Source organism: Callorhinus ursinus, unplaced genomic scaffold, assembly GCF_003265705.2.
Source record: "Callorhinus ursinus isolate GAN/ISIS: 27379988/994484 unplaced genomic scaffold, GSC_fseal_2.0 scaffold10, whole genome shotgun sequence".
NCBI classification, from domain to species: Eukaryota; Metazoa; Chordata; class Mammalia; order Carnivora; family Otariidae; genus Callorhinus; species Callorhinus ursinus.
Genome location: NW_027397072.1, coordinates 85,812,991 through 85,836,240, shown reverse-complemented (window position 1 = coordinate 85,836,240; position 23,250 = coordinate 85,812,991). Strand labels below are relative to the sequence as shown.

At 45.0% G+C, this 23,250-nt stretch overlaps 1 protein-coding gene across 4 annotated transcripts in view; it reads left to right on the top strand.

Moving 5' to 3' along the window:
* Positions 1–2,147: 2,147 nt before the first annotated feature.
* The window catches only part of ST6GAL2 (ST6 beta-galactoside alpha-2,6-sialyltransferase 2), a 73,261-nt gene continuing 52,158 nt past the window's right edge, over positions 2,148–23,250 (top strand). The window contains exon 1 of one of the 4 annotated variants that reach the window (XM_073896899.1): positions 2,148–2,349. The gene's annotated coding sequence lies outside the window, so the exon portion shown is untranslated. Of the gene's footprint in view, positions 2,350–2,714; positions 2,764–2,996; positions 3,420–3,852; positions 3,942–23,250 lie in introns of those variants that run through there. The other 3 variants (XM_073896901.1, XM_025868791.2, XM_073896900.1) reach the window with 3 other exon arrangements.

Genomic DNA, 23,250 nt, shown 5'->3' with positions numbered 1-23,250 from the left:
TGTAAAGGAATCAGTGGGTTTACTGTCACAGCTGAATGGCAAAATAAATAGGAGAGAAATATTTTCTATGACAAGTACTTAAGTTAAAACAAATACCCCAGATTCAGCAATAGTACAGTTAAGAAATGTTTACTTTTCAGTTTCTACCCAATCTCAAATACTTCTCAGCTGGGAGATTCACTGAGTCTCCTGATTTGACTGCTAACCAATAACAAGTTCCTGAAAACAGTCCTTCTGTTTTCCTTATGTCTCCTGTGAAACATAGCCCAGCATGGGTCAACAGTGGATGGGTCAGTGGGGGAGCCCTGAGTTTAAAAACAGAAAAGGAAATTGAAGTTATTATGAGCAAATGGATAAGAGCAAGCAGGTTTCTGATGCAGGAATTTTCTTATTTGGAGGAGTAAGTTTATTTTTTTGTTGTTGTTGTGGTTTGTTTTGTTTAAGGAAAGGGATATTAAAGTGCCAGAACAGCCCAGGAATGTCTTACAAATTGGTAGACTCATAAAAAACATTAATATTCTGCTCCTATTTGGCATTCCTCTAAGCAACTAAAGGATGTCAAAATATTTTATTTACCATTACACTTTGACAGAAATAATCATCGACTGATAGCTTTCTGCACATCAACTGGCTTTCTGATTTCTTCAGGAAACAATAGATTAAGCCACTTCAGTACCACTTCATTCACTACCCCCAATCACAAATAATAAACTCAATCCACTTACAATTTTACAACAATGATTTGCATATTTGCCTTCAGGTGGTAGTTTTTCTACAAGCATCAGGTTAATTGTTATTTGGCCACTCTTATTTAACTTCTCATTAAGATTTCTTTAGGGTAGTCAACAGGTCGACTTTTGCAGCATTCATGCAAAGAAACAAGAAGTATATAAAATACAAATACACTACAAGTATATACAAATTATTTTTTCCTTCACCATTAAAGTGCTTTGCACTATTATTTATTAATTACTACAATTTATTAAGCATCACATTCCAAGCACTAAGGGAGACACTTTTAACCCCTGATCTTTACTTCTTACAAGGAACCTTGAAGGTAGGTACCATTATATGCCTTACACAGAAGAGGCAACCAAGGTCCACAGTTAGTGACCCGCTCCAAGGCCTCTCAGTTGATAAGGGCGTTACTTACCCCCTTGCATTACTTCCTCCCCCCACCCCACAAGCCACTGGACTCTATCGTGTCCCCCCCTTTTAAAACTTACTTTTAGCCCCACTATAATATTTCACATTAGTGGAATATAGTCTTCGTTGTTGTTAAATCCTGTGACACATTATCCCTTCATGCAGTTCTGGACAATTCCGGGTGTCAGAAACCATTAGCATAACAGGGGAAATACCGAGTAAGCTTTTTTGACCCATGCTTTTGATTGAGTACAATGCATTTTGCCCAGTTTTAGTTGAAGGCCCTTGACGTTTTAAACTTCTGCAAGCCTGCTGCTGAGAGTCCCCAGCACACAGTAGGCACTTGCGAATACTGAATGAATTGGCTATCTAGGTAATTGTTTTATTCTAAAAATCCTTAATTAGTTAAATGAACGTAATACAAATTTTAAAACGGTATATTTAGTGAAGGCTTTGTGTCTTCAAAATGTTATTAGCCCCTCCAGGGACCGGGGATGGAGAGGACAGCGGGTAACTCGTCCCTCTGGGATGGATGGGCACTATGTGGTAATATCACCCACCTCAACCTAGTTCTACTTGGGGGCTCCCCCACACTTGTACCGCTGTCGGTCAGGGAAAGCAACCACGGAGGGGGCGGCGGGGACCCAGCGCCACTGCACGCACGCGGAGAGCCACGTTGAAGTTCAAAGGAGCGTGTTTATCATAAGCAAACAAAGGGCGGCGCGGTCTCGGGTCCCGGGACCAGCTGCGGCCGCCCGGGAAGGGCAAGAGGGCCGCGGTGACAAATGGACATTCCGCACGCGAGCAGACTGACACCCGATCTGCGGCTCCCGGCGGCCCCACCCACCGCTCCAGCTGCCGGGCCCACAGTCGCCGCCCGCTCCACGCGCCCAGCGAGCAGCCTGGGGCGCCACGGTCCCGAGAACTTTCCCATCCTTCGCGGACAGGGGCCGGCGGTGGGGAGGGGCGGGTAGGTGGGGGCCTCTACGGAATTCCTTCCCCGGACTTGGTGGGCGGCCCTTTGCAAGTGGAAGGTGGCTGGTCCCGAAGTCCAATTCCGACCCTGGGGCGCCCCGGAGAAGCTTCCGGGAGCAAGGACCTGGCGGCCGCGCGGGAAGAACAAAGGGAGCCAGCGGGCCGGGGAAGATGCTGCGCTTCCCTGCGCCCTACCCGGCCGGCTCGCGGGCGCTGCCTCCTGCGCAGGTAGTCCGGCCTGCGGCGCGGCGGGAGGGTGTGTTCAAGCGGGGAACACAAAGACTCACTTCCGCGGGGCCAGGCGCCCAGACTCCCCTGCCCGCCACTCACAGCCTGTTCGCATTCTTGCATCCCTGCCGCCCGCGGGACCTGCGTGCCCGCCGGCTGCCCCACTCGGTGCCGGTGCAGGTAACCCCCGGAGGAACTAGGGCTGGCTGCAGGCGGCGGCCGGGGAGAGGCATACCTTTTTAGGCAGCCGCGCCGCCCGCGCCGCCCCACGCAGCCCAAGTCTGCAGTCGCTCTCTGCCAGAGGCAGGGTTCTGCGCGCAGCCAGGGAGCGCCCGGCCGTGCACCCCGCCTGGCGGGCCGGGGGCGCGGGGAGTGGACTGTGCAACTTCCCAGCTCCCGGCGCCCGGCCGCTAGGTGAGCCGAGGCCGGGAAGGGGGAGGACGGAGGCGCAGGCGGAGGGAGGGGGGCCCGAGGAGGGTGGAGGGGACGCGCGGAGCCCGGGGGCGGGGCGCGGCGCGAGCTCAGCGCGGGGGCCGGGAGCCACCGCCTAGCCCCGGGGCTCCGGGCCGCGGTCCCTCCCGCCGCCAGCGCCGCCGCCGCCGTGCTGCCGGGAACAATGAGGCGCGCGGCGCGGGGCTGAGCGCAGCGCCGCGCCGGCCCCGAGGCCGAGCCACCCGCCGCGCCTGCAGCTGCCGCCGGGCGCCGAGCGGCTCTGGCCCCGGGGAGGTGCTCCCGCAGGCCTCCCGGGACGCGAGCGCGGGTCGTTCGGGGCTCCGGTGGTGGCGCGGGGAGGCTGCTCCGCGCAGGCGGGGGCAGCCACCAGCAGGAGGATCTGAGCCGCGCGCGCGGCGTCCGCAGCCCCCAAGTTCCGCGGCGTGCGTCGGGCGCCCCCGGCCCCAGGTCCCGGCTCCCGCGGGCGGCCGAGGGAGTGTGGGAGCGTGTGGCGCGCGCACCCGAGCGGCTGCCGGGGAATAAAATGTGACACGCACGTCTCCGACTCTAGCGCCGCGCGGCCGGGGAGCGCCGAGCACCGCGGGATCGGACGCTGCGAGGCGCGGCGTCCGGAGAAGGTTGGTCCGAGAGGGCAGGGGCTCGGGCGGTGGGGCGACGTCTGCCTCGGTGTCGCCGCAGCCTGTGCGCTGCTCTGTAGGGAGTTAGGCTCGGCGACCAGGAGCCAGACTTTGGGGAGGGGGGAAAACATTGAGGGTTTTGGGAGAGAAGCAAGATATTCTCCGAGAGGGTGAGCGAACAGGAGGGCTTGAGCTTTGGGGACAGGCGGACACAGTTTTGCTCCTGTGGTTCAGTCAGTGAAACGGCGATCTTTTATTTTATTTAATTTGGTTCTGGGAGGGAATAGAGATTTTTAATTGCCTTCCTCGACCCCACCCCCATGCAAAACTGCGCTTCTTAAAGCATAAAGTGTGTTCTATTGATCTCTAGTTTGCTGTAGCTATAATGTTTAGGGACAGAAGGTATCCTTAGAATCCCAGATACCCGGGTGCTAATTCTTACGAGCTTGCACGGGGGAAACTCTTGCTTTTAAGTTGTACTTTTCACCGTGTATAGAGAAGACCTTTGGTACATTCTTTTGGGTAAGCAACGTTAACACCAGTTTCTTTCGGATTTGATGGTGCTGGGGCACGGAGTGAAGTTAAACTTGTGGCTCAAAAAGCAAGTGATGCCTTCCAAAGCTAGCTGAATAGCTGTGTTTGGAGAAGCCCTGCTTTCCAGGAATTTAAATGAGACTTTTTGTGGTTGCCTTCCAGGTCTCTCCTCCTAGTACCATATTTGTTTTGTCAGGCTGAACTTTCAAAGCTGTTTTATAATCCGAGAAGCACTTTAGCAGAAAAGTAATGCTTGGCTGGTTTTTTGTGAACTTATTTTTACAGGGTCATGCCGAAAATTTGACGAGAAGCAAACCATATTTGGTTGAAAGCTTTGTTTTCTGTGCCTTTTGCGTTCTAACGGTGAAGGGGCTTGCTGATCCTCTGCGCGGGGCACTGGCTGCTTGGGTGAGGGTATTGTTGGAGCACTTGCCACAGATTTTGTGTTAAGTTCATTGTGCATTGTGCATATTTAAAAAGTCTCATGCAGGTTACTTGATAATTACGTTTTTTGGAATTGGGCTCAATATATTTTGCCATTTTGAAGTAATTGTGACTAAGGAAGAATTTCAAAAATTGAAGTGCTGTATGTGATCATGCTGTTGCAAACTTAGGGTTAACACTTCCTTTAAAAGATAAAATGATGTGTGGCCTTGAACTTATTTTTACCCACTTAACTTCTCCCATTATTTTTCTGAAACTGACAGCCAGAATTTTTGCAGCACTCCAAGGCTTGCATTTCCTACTAAAGCTTGAGAAAAACTGTTGACAATGGTGAATGAATATTATGATCAAAATGGAGACCTAAAACCTATTTTAGGTTTAGCAACCTAAAATAATAGGTGAATTGCCTTGAATTTTACAAATACGTTAAAAACAGGGGCACTCAAACATGTTGGAATCTTGATCCAGTTTTTATTGTGATTGATGTAAATTTTAGCATTTTACCTCTTTGCTTGGTGCAGTTGGAGCTTCTGGAGTTTTAAGTAAAATCTCTTGGCAAAATTGTGATGTGAGCCTCAGCTCTTAGTGGAATTCTGAGCCCCACAATTTAAACAGAAGATGGAAACTGTTGGAGAGTGGTCAGAGCAGAGGCCAGCATTTGGTGGGTTTCTTGGGTGGTGCAGTCTATCTAGGAAGTAAAGATAATGAAATAAGGATATGCAGACTGGAGGGTTTAAGGCTGAGACAATTTAACGTCTAAAAATAAGTGAATGGGGGCACTGGGGTGGCACAGTGGGTTAAGCGTTCACTTGACTTTGGCTCCGGTCATGATCTCAGGGTCCTGGGATTGAGCTGTGCTCACTGAGGAGTCTGCTTGTCCCTCTCCCTCTGCTCTTCTACCCAATCACATGCTTGCTTTCTCTCTCTCTCTTGTTCTAAAATGAATAAATAAATCTTTTAATGTATGTATATGAATGGATTTAGTAGGCAGAGAAGGGCAATCAATCAACTATGCTCACTTTCTGGTGAGGACAGTTAAGAAAGAAAGGAAGGGTTTATGGGGCACCTGGGTGGCTCAGTCGTTAAGCGTCTGCCTTCTGCTCAGGTCATGATCCCAGGGTCCTGGGATTGAGCCCTACATTGGGCTCCCTGCTCAGCGGGAAGCCTGCTTCTCCCTCTGCCATTCCCCCTGCTTGTGTTCCCTCTCTCGCTGTGTCTCTCTCTGTCAAATAAATAAATAAAAACCTTGAAAAAAAAAAAGAAAGAAAGGAAGTGTTTATTTACTCTGGGGGTGAAGACTTAGGTTGGGGCTAGGGGAGGATTTGTGGTCAGCCAGCCACATATAGGTTAAATAATGAAGTGGTTGCTGAGAAAGTCCTGGAGGTGCTTGTTTCCAGAGATTTTTCCTGAGATTCTCCTCTTTCTGGGATGATTTAAGTGTGTTTCTGATGTATTGCTTATACTAACTGCAGTTGTATACCATAGGTCCAGAATGTACCCAAGCATTTGTTTGCCAAGTGCTGCTTAAGTCTTTCCTAAAATGACAAACTTACCCTGAGGTTTCTGCGTCTAGTGCCTAGATCAAATAAATGATGAGTTCCTTTCCACAAACTTGGAAATATTTGCCCTTTGAGAAACTGAGTTGATTTTCAGATTGAATGCCTCATTCCCGATACTTCTGAATAAAAATATCTCATGCGTTGATAATGGGGACAATCTTTTAAATATTCACCTTCTCTTTAATTGTAATGTGTTTTTCCCCCTCCTGGATCTTCTGTTATATGATCTTAAATTTTGATTGGTTAAGTTAAATGAAATACTTCATTCGACTGGCTTAAATATCTAAGCATAAATGATAGGTGTATGTTGTTTTAAGTTTCTAAGCATTGAAAGCTCCTGCTCAAAAAAGAACTATGGGATGAAGTTCACCACTGACTGTAAGAGAAATAATTACATAGAATCAGATGCTAATTTTGGAATCAGGAAAAGTGCAGGTGTACATTTACATAGCAATTTTCAATGTTCTGAACAGGTTGAGGTCAAGGTCAAGGACTGAGTATGCTGTGGAAGTTGACCAGCCACTGTCAGTGGATAAACTTCAGACTTTCAGTTTAATTTATCTGCCATTTTTCTGAAAGCCCTCCTTCCTACTTTTGAAAGATTTGTCTGTAAACATTATTAGGTACACAGGGCATAGACAGGAGTATCAGAGATATATGGATTTGTTACCAAATCCCATCCTGATCTGAAATTCCAAGTCCTGCCCCCACGCTGAATTGATGGGGAACCATTGCAATGCTTGGAACCCACCCAACCTGTGGGCGAAGTGGTGGCTGTGCATTTCAAGGATGTGAGGTGTGAACTGGCAGTCCTAAGGCCTTTCAGACAGCAGTGGTTTGGTCCAGCACTAGCATGGATCCTAGACCTGCTGGGTAAAAGCAGGTTACCAGCAGTTGCCTGGCCACTGTTTTCACTTGGCCAGTGGCAGGTTCTGGGCCATCTCACAGTGCCACGTCCCTTCTGATTTGGGGAGGAATTGCTCCCTGGATGGAAATGGCATCAGAGAAAGTCTACTCCACCCGCCTCCGGGATTCCTCTGCACGGAACTGCTCTGTGTCCCTTCTGGGTTCTGCTGCCCCCTGTGGTCTTCCCTAGGAATGAATTCTGAATTTGAAGTAGACACGGGCTCTAACAAGCTGCTTGGAAGGGTGTGTGGGTTGGGTTTGCAGTTTTGCACTGGACTTTCTCAGAGAGCAAAGAAGAAGCAAGGAAATCTCTTGGCCGTCGCCCCCAAACCTGAGTCCTAGGGAGTGCTGTCCCTCCAGAGCAAGTCACTGGAGCAAGTCTGAGCCTTAGGAGGGCTCGGTTTCCAGGGCTGGGAAATGAAGCCTTACACAGATTAAATCATCTCCAAGGTGGCGTCTCTTGCTGGGATTCCATGCCATTGACTATTGTATATTCTTGCACACTTAACAGTGAATTCCCCTGCTCAGAAGCGAATTCCCCTTTAGTTAAACATGCTGGACATCCCTTTAAACACCATGTGGCCCAGGGGAGAGTAGTAACTCAAAGAATAGTAAGAGCAATTGCTTCAGACTGACTATGGACTATACCCTGCCACTTGCTCTGCATAGCTTATCAAAGTACACCTTAGCCACAACCCCGCGATGGATGGTTATCCCCATTTTACAGGGGAGGAGACTGAGCCTCAGCAAGATGAAGTGCCTTCCTCAATATCCCATAGTGGGAGAGTGGCAGAGCTGGGTTTTGAACCTGGGTTTGTGTGTGGAAGTCTGTGCTGTGGAGATTGTGCTCAGACTCTATGGAGGAGCAAGCATGACACCTCTGGTGGTCATTGTCCTGGGGCCAGAGAAGGACTGTGCCCGTGAGCTTTCATGTCTCAAACCATAGCCGAGCTTGCTGGATGAGGAAGATTGTATTGGATGGAAGGGGATGGCTGGGGCACTCATCAGGCAAAGCCCCCATGGATTCACCAGAACCTGGAAGCAGAAAGGGGCATGAAATGCAACCTAAAAATGGCCCCCACAGGTGAGACTATCTGGGCAGTCAGTATTAGAATGAAAATCAGGCTCATATGAAGGGTGTCTTTGCAAGTGGAATTTCCAAGGAAAATTTTAAGCTAAGATTTGAGAAGATTGTCCCAACGCTCTGAGTTATTAGGTCAGTGAAGAGAGCAAGCTCAGAGAGTAATATCTCTGGACATTTAGAAATATATTGGCTAAAGCATGAGAGAATACATTGTAAAGAAAAATCCTGTGATATCTTGATTATAAGCTGCTGTGTTCAGAAGTTTATAATTCATACATTAAGTTCTACTCGAGGCTGCTGCTAGTATTTGAGCCTGAGAGGGAAATGCGTTATTAAATTTAAAACAATTGGTTTTCCGTGTTCAAATTATACAAATTTTTCAAGTAGAGATTCTTGCATGTTGGTAATTGTGGTTTCTAAAATGACTTAGCTTTAAATTAAATTTGGAAAAGGGTAAATCTCTTAGATAATCTGAGAGCTTTCATTATTCAGAGATAAATTTGAAAAGTAGCTTTCTCGAAAGTGTAGTGATGACTTTTCTGAAAGATAAGTATACTATTATGTGCTAAAAACCTGTATTTGTGCCTCTGACCATGAACCAGTAGAAAAAAAAAAGTACAGTTAATACTGGATTTGCTTCTTAAATGATAGAGTTAACCCAGTTAAGCTATAGAACTATAAGTGCATGATTGAATGGATGGATTTGATTGAACTATGAGAAGAGGGATCTTGCTGTGTAAATTATATTTTAAAATTAGGAAAACTATATCCCCCATACAGAAAAGAGGACTGTCTTTAAAAAGAACGTGCACACACACGCACACACGTACACACCTACATGTGCAAATACAGAAGGAATATGTCCCTGCATTAATAAGGTTTGCCTTTCGTAAGTAGGAGGGGGAACCTGAGTTAGGATACTTACACATTAATTGTTAGGATTCACAATTGTCAAGTAACAAAATCAGGACTTAGAGCCCTGACTTTCTGACCGAGAGAAGAACATTCTTTTTCCTGTATTCATATCTCTGAGAGAATTGCATGTTCCAAATTATCAGTGGCTTGCTCAAAGGTTATCAAAACATTTAGGGTTTATACTTTACTTTTGATTTATTATTAATAGGATAAATATGGAAAAACACACTTATTTATGTGTGTGAGTGTGTGTATCTGTAAGTATTTACAACAACAGCATCTTCAAGGTACCTTTGGTGGTTTGCAGAATGTTTTTGACTATTGACACTAACTCACAAGGGAGGCCTCTTCAGGCAGGGCAGCTGGGAGAACCGATGTGGGGTCCTATACATTAGTTAGCTATTTGCTGGGATGAAAGAAGTGGAGCCATGTTAGGGGTTTCGGGTCAACCTGAAGTTGGCCAAACAGTGTGTGTGACTTAGTCTCCCTCTGAGAGAACAAATCCCTATTTGAAGTTACCCTGAATTTTAATGACCTCTGATCTTTAAACTTTAGGTAAAATAATTAAGACAATAGCAAGCTCAAGTGTTTAATTTAAAAAAAAAAAAAAACATTTGATACCCCCTGGTGCTCAAGATATTTTTGGGGGGCAATTTGTGAATAATGGGAAGCTGACCAGTGCAACACAGTTTACTTTATATTAGTATGTGTGTATCTGTATGCTTATAATATGTATGTAGGTATCTGATTGACATTTTTCAAAGGGCAGTTTTCTTCCTTGGAATCACAGTGTAGTTACAAACTATAGTCCTCTGCCCTATGTTCAAAATTAGTAGCTGGGAGAGTTGAACCAATTAAGTAATTTGCCCAGCTAAATACTTGATACTTTATAATAACATTCAGAGAGTGCCATTAAATAGATGGCTTCATTAACTATTTGAGGTGGGAGAGTTTTAGAAACTGACTTGATAGTAGTAGGAAAACGTCTATAATGTGACTTGAAAATAATGGGAGTGCTTCCGTAAGTTAAATCCAAATATGTCTCTACTGGCCATACTCTATAATTTTCACATAATTAAAACATATCGTTAATATATTATAATCATACCCCAGTAATACCCCACATATTATTGTGTAATGCATACACAGAAAGAGCAGCATTAGTTTTTGGTTTGGGGGGTTTTCACTGTTTTCACGACCGGTAAGCATAGTATTAAATGTAAAACCAGAAGTGGGTAAAAGAAAATCTTAAAATGTGCTTCATGAGGGGTAGTCAAAAACCTCCTGGAACAAGGAGCCCTTGTTGTTCCTAGATGGTGTATATGACCCAATGATAACATGGAACTTTGTGAGTATAATCACATGTATGATGGGAAGGTTTTACTGGCAAAACTAAACTCCACTGACCCCAGAGGGCCCCCAGTGGGTCCCTGCTTCTCATTTGCCCAAATTAGATCTATCTTGAACTCAAGACATTGATTTGAAAATGAAAGGGGAGTTTATAATATACAAAGTTGCCCTGCATCATGGCCCACACATTCAGTCTGGGAATTACGGTATCCACGTGCTGCATAGCAGCATCCCTGAATGCTCAGTGCATTGGTGGAAACGGCAGCCAGGGGCCCGGGGTTGCCGTCTGCCAGGTTCATCCTAGAAGGTTGCATTCCTTAGAATCAACCCTTGTTGAACTGAAAGGCATCCAGAGATCAATTAATTGGCTTTCCAGGATACATATTTCCTATGAACCCACATAGTCTTTTCTCTCAGGAAAAAAATTCAAGTTCTGTATGTGAGGAAAGGTAGACAGAGAACAGAATTATAGGAGGAAGGTCATGTACGTTTTTGTTTGTTTGCTTTATATTGTGTGTGTGTGTGTGTTTTTTTTTATGTTATGGGTAGAAAACAAGGATTGATGATTGCAATTAGGTATTTAAACATTCACCTTGTTTGTTCTGTGTAGTTGCTAAGCAAATCTTTTTTCCGAGATAAGGGGATGTCCCTTGGACTGTTCACTCACATGTGTACTTCAAAATATAGTTTCCCTGGCTTGGTGCTGACGGTTTGTAGAGGGAGAAAAAGTAGTAACTGGGTCAGTGACTCCAGTGCTTGCACTGGTAGAATGGGAGATGTTTGTTCACGTTTTACTAAGAGAAGCTAATGCCACAAGCATTTACTCAACTCGGAGAGCTTGGAAGAGTGACATCCTTGCACAGAATAGGTCTGGAGCGTGTCTTTTTTTTTCAATTCATAGGATTACATTTGCTTGGATGTGACATTATTCTTGTCAGCTACCTTCATGCTCACAGATCAGATTTCATCCACCTCAAATACAATAGAGGCGCAACAATGCCCCCAAACCACCTTCTAGGGTCTCAGGAGGATACAGAGAAGCAAACTTAGCTATTCCCTTGCAAACCAAATAGGCCATCAGAGATTTGGCTAAAACATCCAGGGTTCGTAGACACTAATCAGTAAGAACTGGCTCGTGTCATGCTAGTCTTGAAACCAGAGATGGAGGGCATCAGATGCAATCTGGGAGGAGAAAAGAGATAAAAACCTGTCATTTCCACCCCCCCTCCATGTGCCACTTATTTATTCCTCCAGAGAGTTCCAATCTCTTGTCTTCTTATTCATTCTCTAAACGTGTCTGTGTGCATCATGTACTTCTTGTGTCCGTGGGATGTGGGAGGGAAGTGGTGTCATTTCTCCAAGTTCAGTTTTACTCTGACTTTTGGGCAACTACTTTACCTGTCTTGTGTTCTTCAGCTATATTCCTAACCAGAGAATTTCTGCATAGATAAGTGAAAAGTTCAATGAATTTTCATAAACCAACTATACCCATGTAACCAGCTAGATCAAGAATCAAAAATTACCAGCCTCCTGAAGCTTCCCGTATCCCCTTCTGGTCACTGTCCTGTGGAAGGTAATCAGTATCCTGATTTCTCACCGGACAGATTAGTTTTGTGTCACCTGCTTACGTTCAATTTTAAATAAAATAACATTTTAACAACTCGGTATATATTTTTTTAGGGTTGAAGCGGCATTAGCCAGCAATGAAATATAGGTTGTGCTTTAAACTAGAGACGTTTAATGTTTGTTCCAGTCATTGAAACGTCCATGCTGCGTAAAGTGCATTTTGTTATTAACAACCAGTTGTTAATAACAAAAGAGCTTAGTTTTGCCGTTGTTGGAAGCTATAGATCTTCCTTTCTGTTCGCTACATGACAGGATCAGAAATAAATTTTAAACTGTGTTAAAGGTTAGTAACATTATGTTCTAAATCTCAAAGATACATTTTAATATATTTCAGTTTATTAAAAATAAAACAACGTATGACAGGTCTATGGAAAAAAAACTCAAAATGAAACTCTCTTTACTAACTGAATTTAATTTCATTTGGCAACTCTTAACCTCAGGCTTGTGAATTTGGCATACTTCAGTACTGCAAGTGGACACTGAAAAATGGATAGCTCTATGAGATATTTTACATAATACAGTTAGACTTTCTTAGGAGATGTTTTTTGAGGAACTAGGTCAGAAAAATTCAGCAAGACATGGGAGATTAAAGTCACATAGATTCTTTAGAGTTTTTGTCTTCATAGAGCTATTCTACATCGCAATTTGGAAGTAGTAAATAAAAATCCATAAACTAAAAAAACTAAAAAATCTAGGGGCGCCTGGGTGGCTCGGTTGTTAAGCGTCTGCCTTTGGCTCAGGTCATGATCCTGGAGTCCCAGGATAGAGCCCAGCTTCAGGCTCCCTGCTCAGCGGGGAGTCTGCTTCTCCTTCTGCCCCCACCCTGCTCGTGTGTTCTCTCTCTCTCTCTCTCTCAAATAAATAAATAAAATCTTAAAAAAAAAAACTAAAAAATCTAAAAACTCAGTTCCAGGCTATCTGTTGCCTGGCCTATACTTGGACTGGGCACTGACCAACTTGAGGAGAGGTTTTCACTATACCAAGCAACTAATGTTCAAAGGAATATAAAGAAAAGGTAGAATGGTAGTTCAAAGTTTACAAGAAAGGAAAAGAATAAAAATTGGAAATGTGATTTAAAAAGTAAAAAGGTTAACAGGCAGATTGCTTCATGATGGTCCAATGTCCTCAGATTATGTTGTATCAATTCAGGATTTGCCCAAAGCCAGAGAGACTGGCTTAAACCCAAAGCCAATGGAACCAGTTGGTAGAGAGCAGGGTATTTTGGCAGCCAAGCTCACACAGCATTACGAGTCTCATGATTTGGTTTCTGTCTCCTGAAGAGGAAGCTGGATCTCTTACCTGCCTCTGAAAATGCTGGCTTTTGTTCAGCATGCCCTTGGGCATGTGCTACTTAAGTGGCTCAGAAATCTGTGATTATACTTCATGTGACCGTCCAGAGTCTCTTTCTTGACATTTACCATTTCTGGAAGGCAAAGTGTTTTTTGGGCTTCAGCGTCTATTGTTTATTGTGTTCTTCACAGAAAAAAATGGAGGGAAGCCCTGCCCTGTTAGCAGAAGGAGCATATTATAGGAGGAATTCATTTTACAGATGGCTCCATTCACTCTTGCTCGCCTCCTGAACTCCTGTCCGTTGTCCGTATTGGCAAAGAGTCATCTTTCCTAACCCTAACCTTGATTGTGTGACCCTCTTCACTCCTTAGATGCTCCAGTGCTGCCCCCCACCCAACCCAGCCTTCCCCTCATTGCAAACAGGACACAGCCTGGAATTTTTAGGACATCGTGTGCTTCTGAATTGGGCCCCAGTGTTTTGGTCTCTACTTTCCTACTATGAGGGTCTCTCTGACCATATCGGGCTGAGTCTAAGGATGGACCTGCTTCTTTCTCTTTCTGTCTCTATTTCTGTGTCACACACGTGCACACACACATGCACAGACGGTGCGTGGTCCTCTCCTGTGCTACGGCACCATCTCTCATTGTCATACTTATTACTCTGTATTAAAATTAACTTTTTCCTTCTCTCTCCCCTGCTTAACTGTAACGCCCTTGCAGGCAGCCCTGAGGGGCTCTGACCCCAACTCCTTAGCACATCTCAAGGTACTGAGCTCAGTAGGTGCTTGATCAATGTCTGCTGAATGAATGGAGGTAAAAGTATTATTAGATTTGAAAGGATTACTGACTGCTCTGTAAACTGATTTCTAAAAATGAAGGGGAGAGAGGGGATCTTTTCTGCCTTTTCTTTTTCAAGCTGAATCGCCATGTATATAGCGTGGCGATATATACATGTATATAGCGGGTCCCTTGTCTTCAGTGAAGACAAGGGACCACGGACCAGGTGGACTGTTCTGTACATACATTATCTTTAGAGTTCCTGTTAATCACTCTGGAAAAGTACATTTATTTGCAATGTTAGGAAATCAGAGTTAAACCATTCAACTTTATAATTTTTACGCCTCTTGTGAATCTCACAGAGAAAACTGGAAAGTCACATTTCTTTTCACAAGTATTACAAATGCGGTTGGGTATCCTTGTTCCCCTCTTTAACAAAGCATTCAGAAGTACGGGACACGCGTAATTGGTAAGTGGTTAGTAAATAATCTGGGTAGGATCTGCCCAAGGAGGTTTTATAAAAGCACTCTGTCTAGGATTCATAAGTGTTGTATCAAATTCTAACAATTAGAGCTACATACATTACCAGCACCTGGCATGATAATAAAGGCTGCTGTGGAGCAAATGGGCTCAGGAGCATTTGGGTGTCGGGCTGCATGATTTTCTGGCTGCCTATGAATCATCTATCCATAGGTGTTAAAACTTGGAAAGATACTGCTAGACTGGGGACAGTGTAAAATATCAGCTGTCCATTAAGAATTATAAATGCAATCCCTTGATCCTGAGATCAGTCCAACCAGGTGCAAGTGGAAAGGTACGCACACTTTTAGTTGAAAGCCTGGGGAAGGCACTATGCTGTGCCTTCTTCCTGTGTCTGTCAGAGGCGTGGCCCTGACCTTGCTCTGCAGCGCTCCCTGCGGGAGACAGCCCCAGGGCTCAGGGGTGCCTTCCCAGGACAGAGGGTCAGTGTGCGGTGCGGCCGAGGTCATTAAAGTTTATGTGGAATGTAGTGTATTTTCACAGTGTGTTCCCAGATGCGCATCCTCTTGAGTGCCAAGTGCTGTGCATTTCTCTTCTCACCATGTAAGAGAGTTTTGTTTTAAAGTTTGCAGTCTCCCAAAAGGTTGAGTTACAGCTAGGGCATGCCTGGAATGAGTCATTTAATTAAAGGGACTCTTTCCCTTACTCTGAACCCATATTAGAATTAAAATAAAAAATGTTACCCATGGTTGAAGTTAGGGACCTTTGGCAGTTCTCAGTGGCAAATAGAACATTGCAGGCATTTAACAAAAGCACAGGGAATTAAAAAAAAAAATGCATGGAGCATTTGAATAAACTATTTCCTTACTCCATTGACATACGCATAAGATACAAGGGACCACTAGGGAGTAAAGAAAAACCTAAGTGTGGATTTCCTCTCACCCACGGAAATAGCTTTAAATGGCTTTCATAGTCAAGTTAAGTGGATTTTAACGACTTCATGTGTGTTGGCTATTAGCAGTAGTCGGTGCTACTGACTGTGGCAGTCGGGCAGTTCATTCTGGAGACCCCATCGCCGCCCTTGGCTGTGGGTAAATCTCCACATCCTCCACACAGACTCACATCTGTCCCTGCATTCACACACCGGGCAAAAGGAAGCTCTTCAAGAAAACTCGATCTCCTGGTCGAAGTGTGGTTTAGGTCCCAGAGCATCAGGGCATTGCTGTTATTTAAAGTAATGTATTCAAATTTGAATATCTGTTTAAATTATTTCATTTTTCTTAATGACCTTAGATCTCTACACACCCCCAAGCCCTTTTAATTTTCCTTATGAGTCATGCTATGCCAGCTTAATAAGGCTGCTATGCCAGTGGGTTTCTCTGCACTTTTTAATTAGGTTGTTGTCCCGGACATGGTTTTTGATAACTGGATGTGGTTAGAAAATTCTATTACTGTGTTCTGGAAATCTGGTGCCAGCCAGGAAGGCCTACCCCTGCAGTAAAACTACCCCACCAACTTTTGTTGAACCCTCCAGGAAACTCATAATCATTAGATACTGGAACTCTTTTCAAATGGATCCCAGGCTTTTGGGGGAGGCAGTGAACTTGGCCTGTGCCTTCACTGATGAGTTTGGTGTCTTGCTTATTTATTGGTTTGGCTTTCTTTTTTTTCCCCAACTGCTTCCCCAAACCTTGATAAGGTTTACTCTCAGACAGTAAGCCTCAAAGTAAACACAGTTTTGTTGGTTTCCTAGAAACTGGTGATGAATAATACGGGCCTAACAAGAAGTACTGCATTTCCTATTTACATTTCATGCATATCTGAAGTAATTCAAAATTTCAACTTTTCAGGCCCTCTTAGTGAATTATTATTAAACATTCAATTTGCACACCAAAATAATTGTCTTCATTCTTTATTCTTTTTTTTTTTTTTGGAAAGCATAGCCTTCTCCCAGGAAGGGAAGACTAGCATCCTGCAGGGTGATATGGTTAAGGCCTCCAGCTCTCTCTGCCAAGGGGAAGGTGGAGATTTGACCGTGCAGTGATCGGGAGAATTCCGTGGCCAAACAGTGGCTAAGTGCAGGGATACCCCAGGTGACTGCGATACAGAACTGGCTCTCCCCGAACTCCCGTCACTGGCCATTTTGCAGGTGGGCTCCCTAGCAGGCCCCATGGGCATATCACATGGGCCACACCAGGTGAAGTGGAACATGGCTCAACACAGAGGTCAGCCCGATTATAATCTTCATAAACAGCTGGGCCCACTGTTCAGTCCTGCCATGAGTCAGGAAGGTGTGAGGCGCAGGTGTGAGGGAGAGCTGGGACCCCCTTGGAGCTGGGGGAGGGACCTCAGTCCACGGCTGGACCCCTGCATGGCTGGACTCCAAGGGAGTCCTCAACTATCAGTCAGTTTAATGAGAAGGGCTTAAAAGCAAACAAATCCTTTCTTCCCTCCCCAGGGTTCTTGAGTGTTCTGGAAGAGTCTGACTGACAGCTTTGAAGGCCCCACTCCAGCCCAGAGAACGTCGGCAGCGGGAGGGGGCTTCTGCACCCTGTCACCTGTCAGCTCTCCCTGCCCTGACCCAGGAAACAGGCAGGAAAGGGGTCCCTCAGGCCCCCATCTCGGGCAGGCGTCCTAGGACAGCAACAGTTATCCTTGAGTTCAAAGGGCATCTGTTGTTTGGCGGCTTCTGGAGGACAAGGTGAAACGAGGAGACGAAATATGTTTTCTGTTTGCTGAAGGAAATTAACCGAGTTGTCCGGGGTTGGTATTTCCTGGAATATCTGAGGGGAAGAGGTAAGTTCTGTGCACAAGGGAAGCTGCCAGAGATCCAGATCCACTTCCGCTGGCTCGGTGGTTGCACCTGCCCGAGAGGAGCCCTTGCAGTCCCTGATTCCACTGAGGCACGGCTCCCTCCTGGGGAGCTTCTCAGCTTGGCTTATAGCTCCTGGGGTGGCTGTCCTGGACTTCGGGTTACCACCCACCCATCTCCACCCTCCCCCACCCCGAAAACTCTTCAGTGTGGGGGTTTTCTCACTTACCTTTGAGTTGCCAGGGGCTAGCCAGTTCCTTCCATAGACAGTGCTGAATAAAAGAAGCTTCTGTCATGCTGGACACGGCCTTGTTGCAGTCTAGAAATGGATCACCCACCCATCCACTTTGTATCTCACTATGAACCCAGCATGGAGTGTGATGGCATTCTTACCATGAGTAGTGTATTTGATGTGTTGTTTTTTTTTTCTTTTGCACTCCTTACTTCATGCTTTTCAGCCATAATGAACACAAGTGGCGACAGAAACTTATAGAAGAAAGGTACATTCTGAGGTTAGAAACTTCCTTCTTGAAAAGGGGAACATGTTGTCTTATTCTAATTGTCTCTTAAGCCCCCACCTCTACACTGATCATAGATTGATGACAGATATTTTGCGTGTCGGATTCTCTCCCCACCTCTCTTCCGCTTCTGGTCTCCCATCCCTTTGTGTGACACATGATGTCAGGACTTGCGCATTAACAGCACGCACTATTGAACCACGGCTGGAGGTTTTCGGGACAGTTATCATTGCTTTGGGACTTGTACACAGATATTTCGCTTACTATGGCAGGTTCTAAAAATTTATGACCTGTGAAAAGTTTATTTTCAGTGTAACTGAGGTCAGAATTGGACATTTAATACAAAATCCATATGGCGCTGAGTTGCACAGTGTGTGAAAAGTGCTTTGTAAACCGTAGAGGGCAGCCCGGGGAGAGAGATGGGCCTGGACTCAATAGACCGAGTCTCAGATTCCAGGCTCTCCACTTTGGGGATAGGGGGATTTATATGAGTTCTTCTTCTTTTCTTTTATTTCTACATTTTTTACATTAAGACTTCCAGAGCAGTTTTAGGTTCACAGCACAATTGAGCAGAACACACAGAGATTTCCCACCCACCCCCTGGCCCCGCAGGTGCACAGCCTTCCCCACGGCAGCCCCCACAGTTGGTGAACCTACACTGACACATCGCTGTCACCCCGAGTCTGTGGTTCACATTGGGGTGCACTCCTGAGGTTGCACCTCCTGGGGGTTTGGACAAATGTGTGTCCACGTGTACCCACTGTTGGAGGACCACACAGAGTATTTGTACTGCCCTAAATATCCTCCCCCAACTCCCACAACCACTGATCTACTCTTTCTATAGTTTTGCCTTTTCCAGAATGTCATATAATTGGAATCATACAGTTTGTAACCTTTTCAGACTGGCTTCTTTCATTAGTAGTTGGTGCATTTAAGATTCCTCCCTATTTTTCTATGCCTTGAGAGTTCCTTTCTTTTTAGTGCTGAATAACATTCCATTGTCTGGTTACCATAGTTTATCTGTTCATATTATCCAATGGGTGTTATTTATGCATTTAGCCAACTGAGGGACACCTTGGTGGCTTCCAAGTTGGGCAATTGTGAATGAAGTTGCTATAAACATCCTTGTGCAGGCTTTTGTGTGGACTTGAGTTTTCAGTTCCTTCTAATAAATACCAAGGAACATGATTACCGGAGCATATGGGAAGAGTATGTTTAGTTTTCTAAGAAACGGACAAACTGTCTTCCAAAGTGGCTGTACCACTTGATGAATGGGAGTTCGTGTTGCTCCCCATCCTTGGTGGTGTCAGTGTTCTGGATGCCAGCCATTCTGTGTATGGGTATCTTGTGGTTGTTTTAACTTGCATTTCCGTGAGGACTTAGGATGTGGAGCATCTTTGCATACGCCTATTTGCCATCTGTATATCTTCTTTGATGAGTTGTCTGTTAAGGTTGTTCACTCATCTTTTAATCAGGTTGTTTATTTTCTTACTGTTAGGTTTAAGAATTCTTTGTATAATTTTGATCACAGTCCTTCATCAGGTGTGTCTTTTGCAAATATTTCCTCCCAGTCTGTGGCTTGTCTTCTCATCCTCTTGCGATTGTTTTTCAGAGAGCAGAAGCTGTTTATTTTAATGAAGCTCAGCTTATCAGCTCTTTCTTTCACAGATCATGCCTTCGGTGTTGTCTTTAACAAGTCCCTGCCAAACCCAAGGTCATCACGATTTTCTCCTGTGTTATCTTTTAGGCATTTTATAGTTCTGCATTTTGGATTTAGGTCTGTGATTTCTTCTGCTTCTTGTTCTTAAGGTTCTTCCCTTGTAAAATGAGAGTAAATCATCTGGGGCTTTTTTGACAAACAATATGCTTAAGTACCAACCAGCACATCTTTCCTGGGCTGAAGGGGGTCACCTGTGGCTATTATTAGAACCACAACACCATAGTCCAAGGTAATGGTCTTACTGCAGGTCTAGCAAATTTTTTTGGCCCTTGCTAAATCAGCCCTCCTAAAGGTTTGGGGTTTTTTGTTGTGGTGGTGGTGGTTTTGCTACTGCATTTCCTTCTTATATAATGCCTTATTCTTTGAGGTGAGTTTTGGCTGAGGTAACTTAACCCAGTGAATGGTTTGGGCATCTTAAGGATGCAGAAAGGTCCTGGGATGGAAATTCCCTGACTTTGAGTTCGCCGTGGGACTCAAGCACACAAAATTTTAATCTGCTGCTTTTCATCCACATTTGGTGTTCAACCCAACACTCTGTCTCTGAACTGGAATGCCTGTTTAGCAGCCAAGTGCTCATTCCAGTCCCTCCTCCGTCCTAACCAGCCCAGTCCCCTAAAGGATTACACCTGCCATAAAATGCAGCCTCCGGTTATGGAGGTAATTAAGTATTGAGGAAAAGAAGCAGAAAGACTTTGAAGTTACATAAAACTCCTCATTTATTTGTTTTTATTAAGGTTCTTAGAAATGACTTCGCCCTCTTTGTCTCTAAAATTGTACGCTTTGCTGAGACTCTGTTGGATAACAGTTATATGTTCCTGGCTCAGAGTGAATACTTGCTCTGTGAATAGAGAAAATACAGCCTAAATGATTCGGAGAAAACAAGAAGAAAAAAGAAAAGCCAAAGGGAATAAACAATTAATTGTCAGATGTCCAGATTTCTACCAAGTGGAATAATGACAAAAATGTTCCGAAACTGTGGGAACCCTGTTGCTTTTAATGAGACGCTGACTAAGATGGTGTCAAAGCAGCAGAGCTTTGGAGTCAGCCTGGGTTCGGACCCTGACTCTGTCAGTTAGGCGCTACGTGACCCCCAGGGTTGGTGGACGGACTCCATGCAAAATTCAAATGTGGGGCCCCTTATTCCAAATGCATGGGGGCAAAAATGCCCTTAACAGCACCAAAACAAAACACTTTTTCCTTCCCTTCCCTTTTTTTCTCTGTCTTGACTTGTCATGGTGTTTTTAATGTTCTAAGTAAAGAAAAATTAAAACTTAATGATCAGCATGAATTTTACCATTCATCTTTCTGTTGCACAATCCAGTTTTAAATGCAAATATAAGAGCATTCAACACCTGTGCAGAATCACCAAGATTGCACAATGTGCCCTTCATGGCTGGCACATGCTTACATGTTTCGTTCTTACCGGAACAGTGGAAACACAGCTCAGAACAAACTCAGCTGTTTTCATTTCGCCTGGTGACACACGCCCATTCCACCAACTTCAGCTTTTCAAGAAGGAAGGAAGGGCTTTTCTATACGTCATCGTTTTTAGCGCATGTGGATGGCTCATCCAGGGAAATAAGAAAGGACATGATAGGACCCTTGGGCCACTGTGTTTCTTATTTTTGCTTTTGAAGCCAGTTCCAGCTCTGACAAAGCATGGCTGCTCGGGGCTGCCAGATCCCCCTACTTAGTCACAGAGGTCACATGCTTACCGTGTCCACACTTTGAGTCATGCTAAACTCCTGTGCATTGTGGGCTCGAGGGGCATCACGCATGTTGCGTGTGAATGGCGTGGCAAGGAAGGGGGCACCCCTATCACACATGTTATACCTACCTGCTCTGCTCACACGCATGCTTCGTTGTTGTCTTGTCCCATGTTCCCATCAGACTTGGGAAACACAGACTCAAAGACAAAGTAGAACTTTAAGACCGGGGTGCCTGGGTGGCTCAGTCGGGCAAGCGGCAGCCTTCCACTCAGGTCATGGTCCCAGGGTCCTGAGATCGAGCCTCTCGTCGGGCTCCCTGCTCAGTGGGGAGCCTGCTTCTCCCTCTGCCTCTGCCTGCAGTTCCCCCTGCTTGTGCTCGCTCTGTGTCTCTCTCAGATAGATAAATAAATAACTCTTAAAAAAAAAAAAAAAAGAACTTTAAGACCAAGGCAGGAGAATGTGAATGCAAACCTGGTCCTTCTGAGTGTGGGGACCTATCACACTGCACAAGTCATATGCCCGGGAGGCTGGCCCTGATGGCTGACATCGAATGAATTCTTTCTCTCTCTCTCTCTCTTTTTTTAGATTTTATTTATTTATTTGAGAGAGAGAGCACAAGCGGGGTGAAGGGCAGAGGGAGAAGCGGGGCTCGATCCCAGGACTCCGGGATCATGACCTGAGCCAAAGACGGATGCTTAACCCGCTGAGCCACCCAAGCACCCCAATCGAATGGATTCTTAACTTCAAGGAACTTGTTCCTCATGATAAAATCAAGCAATAATATGACCTAACTCATAGGTTGTATTTATGTTTAAATGAGGCCCTGCTTGTGGCTTATGAAGTCCCACACTTGGTACATAGTATGCCTTTACTGGAAGTTCATTCTTCATCAACTTCGAACTACTGTGCAAATCTTCAAACAAGACAGTTCTATTGTTGGAAAGATAACCTAGTGTGGAGGCAAGCTGGAGTCATGAAATGCCACTTCTAGAATGGAGCAGGCAGAAAAAAAAAATTCCAAGTCACAAATACATTTTATTATCTCCGTTGAAATGATTCAGTGTCTGTACAGATGCCTAAGAAAATAAAATGTGCCTCGAGGGCTTTGAAGAGCAAAGTGGTTTTATAAAACTCTGAAACGTGGCTTCCAGCCCCACACCTCTTTCCCTCTGGGCAACTTGCTTCCTTCCTCTGTGCCTTCTTTTCTCCTCTGTAAAATGAGTGTCAGATGTCTGACATGGATACTAAAACTTGTCACATCGTGGCAGAGTGTCTTACAAATGGAAGGGACTGAAGATAAAAACAAAGACTTGCAAATGTATGTAATAAGGACAAGATGGAAAGAAGAGTGATAACAAACCCGTTTTATTATCACCAGCATGCTAGCTGAGTGCTGGCCGGGCGTGATGCATTGTCCAGTTTCTTTCTGACCGCCTTGTCTGGCGGAACTCACACACGGGGCACTGTATCAGCACCATATAGATGCGTACTGTTCCGTAGACTTAGTTCACCCTTGCAGAAACTCTAAGCATATACTTGCCACATCTCTTTGAAGGGTCCTGCATAATTAAAGCTTTCTAGGGCACCTGGGTGGCTCAGTCAGTTAATCATCCAACTCTTGATTTTGGCTCAGGTCATGATCTCAGGGTCCTGAGATTGAGCCCCGTGTGGGGCTCCCCACTCAGTAGGGAGCCTGCTTGAGATTCTCTCCCTCTGCCCTTCCCCCACCATGTGTGCACGTGCATGCTCTCTCTCAAAGAAATAAATCTTTAAAAATAATTAATTAAATAAAGCCCTTTCTATAGTCTGAAAAATCTAATGCCCTGGAATTAATATCCCTGTAGTCAACTTTTTCTTGATGAGGTAAGATACAGTGGTGTGTGACAGCTGGCTCGTAAATATTCAGGAATTTTGTGAGCCAGTTGTTAAAACTACATTAAAAACAAAGGTAGTCAATTCTCAACACTCATTGTTTCCTAATTATTTCAATTTTACTATCACCCATGCTCTTAAAGTTGTTTACATCTGCTGTATCTGCATGGTGCAAATACTAGCAAATGATGAGCTTCTGTGTGTCTCTTACCAGCTCCGTGTTCAGTGATGTCAC